At 53.5% G+C, this 6,565-nt stretch overlaps 1 long non-coding RNA gene across 1 annotated transcript in view; it reads left to right on the top strand.

Moving 5' to 3' along the window:
• The first annotated feature begins 214 nt into the window (after positions 1-214).
• Positions 215-6,565, top strand: part of LOC113485851 — an 18,026-nt gene continuing 11,675 nt past the window's right edge. The window contains exons 1-2 of the long non-coding RNA XR_003399485.1: positions 215-226; positions 2,646-2,647. This is a non-coding gene — a long non-coding RNA (uncharacterized LOC113485851). The remainder of the gene's footprint in view (positions 227-2,645; positions 2,648-6,565) is intronic.

Consider the following 6,565-nt stretch of genomic DNA (forward strand, 5'->3'; position numbering starts at 1 on the left):
GGGGGGGGGGAAGATGTCCCAAGAAGGACCAGGGGGGAGAAAGCCAGCCTGCCCCCAGCTCTGTTCTGCCTGGGAAAGCTCAGCCCAGCCCAGCCCAGCCCCACTTCTGCAGGGAGAGCAGCTGGGCGAGGGGCAGGGGGACGGGTCTGCCTCCAAACCCAGGTCAGCTCCCCTCAGGGCTTGACCCTGCTGCTTCTGCCTGACAGAAGGGACCGAGGAGCTCCCGGTCCAGCTCTGCTGTGGGCTTGGGAAGAATGACAAAGACCTGCTGTATTCAGCCTAAGAATAACTGCTGTATTTAGAAAAAGGGTACAACAGGTGGTTGGGGGCACCCAGAGCTCTTGTGCGTGGAACAGCCGCTACTTCTTGGCACATTTCTTGGTTTTATCAATCAGGAGCAGCCCCTGTTTCTTGATGTATTCCCTGGTAAGGACAAGGTCATCATCTACATCATCAGAAGCAGGGGGGTCTGGAGGAGAGAGCAGAGAGGAGCAGGTTGGGGAGGGTCTGCGGGGCCACCTCCGCTGTGCCCGTGTCCCCGGGGAGATGTGGCCCATTTTGGAGGGCTGGTGGCATCCCAGAGAGCCCTGTGCCAGGCCCTCGGGCACAGGCACTGTGACAGGCTCTCCCAGCCCAGTGTCCCAGGGTGACCTGCACGGCCTGTGGATGCCACCACTTGGGTCCCCGCACAATACTGGTGGGGCTTCCCATGAAGGTCTGGAGCTGCAGGGCGGTGGGTTCACTTCCACTTTGGGAAAAAGGGCCGTGAGCTGCAAAAGCTCCTTGTCTGCTCCAAGAGCCTCCAATCAGAGGAGGCCACAGGCAGAGCCAAGCACTGGTTCTTCTTCACATCCAGGGCAGGGGATTTTGAAGACGAGGGCCCCCTCCTTGCACCACAGCATCTCCCCTTGTTTCTTCTGGGGCTCAGCGCTTACCACCCCAACAGTTGCCGTCGTTCTCCCACATCCCCACCTAAAACCACCCACCGTGCTCAAAGCCTTGGAGACAGCCAAGGTCAGACCCAAGGTCTGGAGGCAACTCCTGAGTCAGGGTCTTCTGGGACAGTGGGAGACAGGCGAGGATGCTCAGAACTGCCTGTGGGTAGGGGCTGGGACAGGTGCTGGGGGGTGTGTCCCTGCTGTGCTCTCCTGCCCTTGGTGTCCTCCAAGGAAATCTTCAGGCTTGGAGGATCCTCTGCCATTGTCTTCTCCAGGAGGTTTCAGACCTTCAAAAAAGCTTGTGAAAGACCCCCTGGGTTAACTGCTGAACGGAAGGAGGTTGTTCCACCCCAGGGGTGCTCCACCTCCATGTCCCCTTGGGGGACACCCTGCAGTACCCAGTGCCACTTGGGGCTGAGCTGCTCCACACTCTTCCCTGGAGCCACCTCCATCCTCCCAGCTGGGAGGACAGCTTGGGATGGGCCACCTGGGAGAGCCCTGTACGGGTCCCCAAAGACCACTGCCAGGGATGGAGCCCCCACACATGCACCTCATCATCCTCGTTGAGGCTGTGGCTGTCGGGGGGCAGGCTGGCCACACACTGCACCAGGTACTGCAGCCTCTGCCTAAAGTGCTGGAGCTTCTTCTGCACCCCCCGGGCCTGGACAGAAGAGTTCTGGAATCAGAGAGAGAACAACCATCTTGGTGGGGAAGAAGAGTCTCTTGGAATGACGGTGGCTGCACCAAGCGTCACTGTGCCGTGCCGCTGCCCCTCCAGCACTGGCTGGAGTCGTGCTCAGCTCCACACCGCACGGGTACCTGGCTGGGCACAGTGATGCCATGCAGAAGGACGACGAGGTTTTTAATGGGATTTTCAAACTGGAGCAGCAGATACTTGTCCCTAAGCATCTGGGCTTGCATCTGCTCCTCAGCTCCTCCTCAAGCTCCCTGCAGCCAAGCACATTCACATCCATACAACTGTGTAGGGGTGCAGAGACACCCCACATCTGTTGCCAAAACTGCTCATCTCACACCCCGCACCACCTGCAGAGCAGAGATGTTGCCTGCAACCCAACCCCATGCTGCTGATCCCACTCCCCACACCAGGCAAGGAGCAAGGGTCCTCCTGCTGCCACCCGCAGCGGGAGCTTTGGGTGCTCTGCCAGGCCCAGCGCTGGGGGAGCACTCTGCTCAGGAAACATCCCAGAGCAGGAGGGTGGGGGCTGCAGCGGGACGGGGGAAGGGGGGCCCTGTTGGTACACCCAGGTTGCCCACGTCCCTCTTCCAAGGGTGGTGGCCCACTTGGCAAGACTGTCCCAAGGCCAGCAGTACCTGAGGGTGTTGGGGGGCTGGCGAAACTTCAGCTCAGCGTGCTCCAGCTCCAACTTCCTCAGCATCTCCTTCAGCGCCTGATGCTTCTCCTTGCACTGCTGGAGATACTGCTCCAGGTCTGCCAAGGCCTTCTGCTGCTCCAGGAACCTGCCAGCAATGTCTTGGCCAGGGGAGAGCATGAGGACTCAGCCCGTGGCACTCCTGGAGGGTACAGGAGCTGGGCCATGGCCTCGGGGAGGTCTCTGCCCCATGGAGTGCTGCAGACTCATGGCATGGACAAAAGCAGCTCCATCTCTGCCTGCACAGGAGGGATCTGGGGGGCTGCAGGGGCAGAAGAGAGCAGAGAAAAAGGGCTGGATTTTAGCAGCTGTGAAGTAGTCATCACCACACAGTATGACATTTGGTAACACGGTGGAATCAGCTATCCTTTCATCAACCACCTATCCTTTGTATCACCTATCCTTTCATCTATTCGAATGATTTCCTGTTGCCACCCAACCTGGTGCCAATTCCTGTGCTCAGATCCAGTGCTCAGAAGGCACCACCATCACCCCAAACCGTGTACCTTTACCCTCAGAAGCTCTTTAAAAATGCGTCTCTTTTTCCACGGGAGTGTGTAACAGCTCTACCAGGAAGAGGTTCTGGCATTCACCTTGAACTCCTGAATCCATCTGCCTGATCCAGATGACAGCAAGAATCCAGCACCTGTCTCAAACCCTTTGACAAGACTTTGTAAAGCGCAAGGAAGTGGAACCGTATGGGAAAAAAGCTGTAGAACAAAACTCATCCTTGATTTCCATCAAGTCAAGCAACAGGAGATGGGTGCAAAATGAGATTAAGATCACCTGCAGAGATGGGAGCAAACATTTATTAGACACATTCACCTCCACAGCCTCACTCTGCCATCCCATAAAGGCAGGACAACAAAGAATTATGACTACCTGTGACTGCACATCTGTCTCATCTGCTAGTGATTCCCACAAGATGCAACACATGTCTGCAAAAGCGATCACAGCTGGACCCTAAATCATTTCAAACCGACTGTATTGCACAAGGCAGAACCTGCTGTTCCATCTCCCACATGCATAGGAGTTATACTGACACCTGCCAAATCCGTGATGAAAACTGTCACGCACATTTCAGATGCAGGTAACTCATGTAGGAAGAAATGTCTGTGACATAACCCTGAAATGCACAAATTTTCCTCAAACTTGCTAGCTTCTATGTGGAGAGTTCAGATACTGAAACCAAAAGCACTTGCCCGTGCTGGTAGGAATTACTGCAAGACAACAGATCCCATCAGTGTAAAACCAAAGTGTCAGACTGATTTTACACAGTTCAACATTCTTCAAGAGAAAAAAAAAAAAAAACAAACACAATAAAACCGGCTAAAGGGACAACACAACTCAGCTGAAAAAGAAAAATTCTCATGGCACAAACTCATAGCCACTAAAGTGAGGGTGTGACTTGAACCAAGATGCCCTGAGTTTAATCTGCTGAGTCTTCCCACCTGGGAGAAAGAGAGTCTGACCACGATAAATTACTTCTATAAATGCAGATCACCCTGGTCTCTCACATCAAATCTTCAGCAGTTATTTTCGTTCTAGTAAAGAACTGCACCTACGGATCATTTTACAATTCAAGTGTTTGCATAAACCTGCTGCCCGTCAGCGCGCACACTTCCCAGGAGATTCACCACCAGGACAAAGTCATTCTTTCTCCCAGCTAACGACAGGGACAGCCACCAGGTCAGTCTCCCTCAGGAAATATTTACACAGCTGTATCCTGCCACCCTTCTGGAAAGGACACCCCCCTTAGAGGGAGCTGAGAGGTCACACCCCAGTCATGGCTGAGGGCCCTTTCTCCGTGCCCTGTCTGCTGGCAGGAGCATGGAACCAGAAACCCAGACTGCAGCCAGGCAGATCAGCCCTGCAGAACAGGAATAGAGGGGCCAGGAATGAGAATGGCATCATCTAAGGTTTCAAAATTAAGTCAAGCACCTGGGACGTGGCCCCTGAACTGCGGTTCTGTACTCTCAGTGCCAGTGAAAGGCTGACCCACAGCTGTGGGCCCTCCTGTCTCATCAGCTGGCAGCAGCTCATCTCCAGAAGGGCCGGGACACTTCCACACAGCCAAGAGTGGGCTGCCAGTCCCACACCGACATCGGCACTCTTGGGATTTAACCCTCTGCAGAGGCAAGAGGGCAGCGTTCAGCTGTCATGGCAGAACAACTATTTGGCATCTCCCCGGGGAAAAGGCAGCAGATCAAACACTGCAGCTCCCAGCTCCAGACCAGCGTCTGTGCTCAGACAGGAGCTGTCCTTGGATCTGAGGGGCGACTTCGCCCAGAGCCACGCAAGCCTGATCCACCCAGAGATACTTGTACTGCTGTAGTAACTCGTGCATGCAGCACACAGGCCTATCGCTGCCCGAGCAGAGCAGGGAGAAAGGAGAGAGTCTGAATGATGCCTCAGCCAAAGTCACAGACAGTAATGGACTGTCACTGCCTGCGTACAAACCCACACCACACTGACTTCAGCCGTGAGCACCAGAACAACCATAAATAATTTGATTGCTGTGCTCACTCTTTATTCATCAGCTGGACTACAAAACGTGGTTTGCCTGGTTTTGATCATAGCGTTGCCATATTTTATCAGTCAGCAAAAACTAATTTTTCACAAAACTGCTGGAGCACACCACCTCCCCTCCCTGGTCTAAATCCCCTCCCAGCGGCTGCAGAAAACACAGATCCTCATTTGTCGGTGACCTCCAGTGGTGTCCTGATCCGATATTGGGGAGTGTTCTTATACAATGCCAAGAGCGAGGTTAAGACACAAACAAGGCTAGATGCTGTACAACCTTGTGAACTTTATTTTCTATAACAACTGATAAGAGCAATAAGTCAGAGAGAAAAAGAAAGGAAAAAGTCAGAATCCCTAAGCAAGAAAGCAGAAGAGATGCAATTACCACCACCAGGGATCCAGCGATGTTCTGTCGGCTCGGTCTCAGTGCAGGTGATGATGTTCCTCACTCCAAGCTCCACCAAAGTCTCAGGCATTCCGTTAACAAGCATTAAAAACATCAACAAGCAACACACATCCCGAGAGAGGAGTACACAGTCCTCTCATTGTCCCCATCCCCACGACTTCTCCAAAAAGTCCGCTCATTTCCACGGAGCTCACTGCAATACGTGCCACCCCGTGGTCCTCTGTGTGTGCATGCCCAGGTGTGCACAGTGGTCTTGCTGGCAAGGGGTCAGCTTGCAGTGCCTTCAGCCTCCGCCCATCTTCCTCACCGTGATGTCCTCTTCATCCAGCTCGTGTGCAGGCGCAGCTTGGTGGGCACTGCCAAGGCTGCTGTTTTACCTTCGGGCAGATGTCGTGGTTTCGTCGGGGACTATTTGTCTCCTTCAAAGCGTACTCCTTCACGGCGACGGGATGCCAAGGCCAAGAAGTGGTAGTCGCGAAACAGCAATGTTGAGACAAATTCCAAACAGGCCCTTACACCCCCAAATACCCCTATCTCCCCAAATCCCCTCAAAACCCCCCCTATAATCCACAAACACCCATACCCTCCTGAAATACCACTTATACCCGGATAACCCCCAAACCTCTCCATATTCCCCCAAATCACCCCAAAATTTCCTCATATAGTCCCATAGCCAACATATCACTCCAAAACCCCCATAATAACCCAAATCATCCCAAAACACACCCATATCACCCATATTACCCCAAAACCACACGTATCCCACCAAATCACCCCAAACACCCCATATCCCCTAAATCATCCCCAAAACTTCACCATATTCCCCCAAATCTCCCCATGTCACCCCAAACATCCTCTATATCCCACAAATCACCTCAACCCCCACCATGCCCGAAATCACGCCCAATACCTCCCCATACACACCCAAACCCCCCTAAATCCCCCATATCACCACAAATAATCCCAAATCACCTCAAAACCTGCTCATATCCCCCCAAACTCCGCCATATCCTCCCAAATCAACCCAAAACCCACCCATATCCCCCCCAACCCCATATACCCCCAAATCACCCCCATATCCTCCCCAATACCCATATCCCTGCAAATCACCCCAAAACATCCCCATATACCACCATATCACACCAAAACCCTCCATAACTGCCCAAATCACCCCAAAACACCCCCATATCTCCCATATTACCCAAACCCCATCCATATCCTGCCAAACCACCCCAACCCCCCCATATCCCCTAAGTCACCAGCAAAATCACCCCATATCCCCCCAAATCACCCCTCATATACCCCCA

This window comes from Athene cunicularia, assembly GCF_003259725.1.
Source record: "Athene cunicularia isolate RWA chromosome 14 unlocalized genomic scaffold, athCun1 chr14_part1, whole genome shotgun sequence".
In the NCBI taxonomy this organism is placed as follows: Eukaryota; Metazoa; Chordata; class Aves; order Strigiformes; family Strigidae; genus Athene; species Athene cunicularia.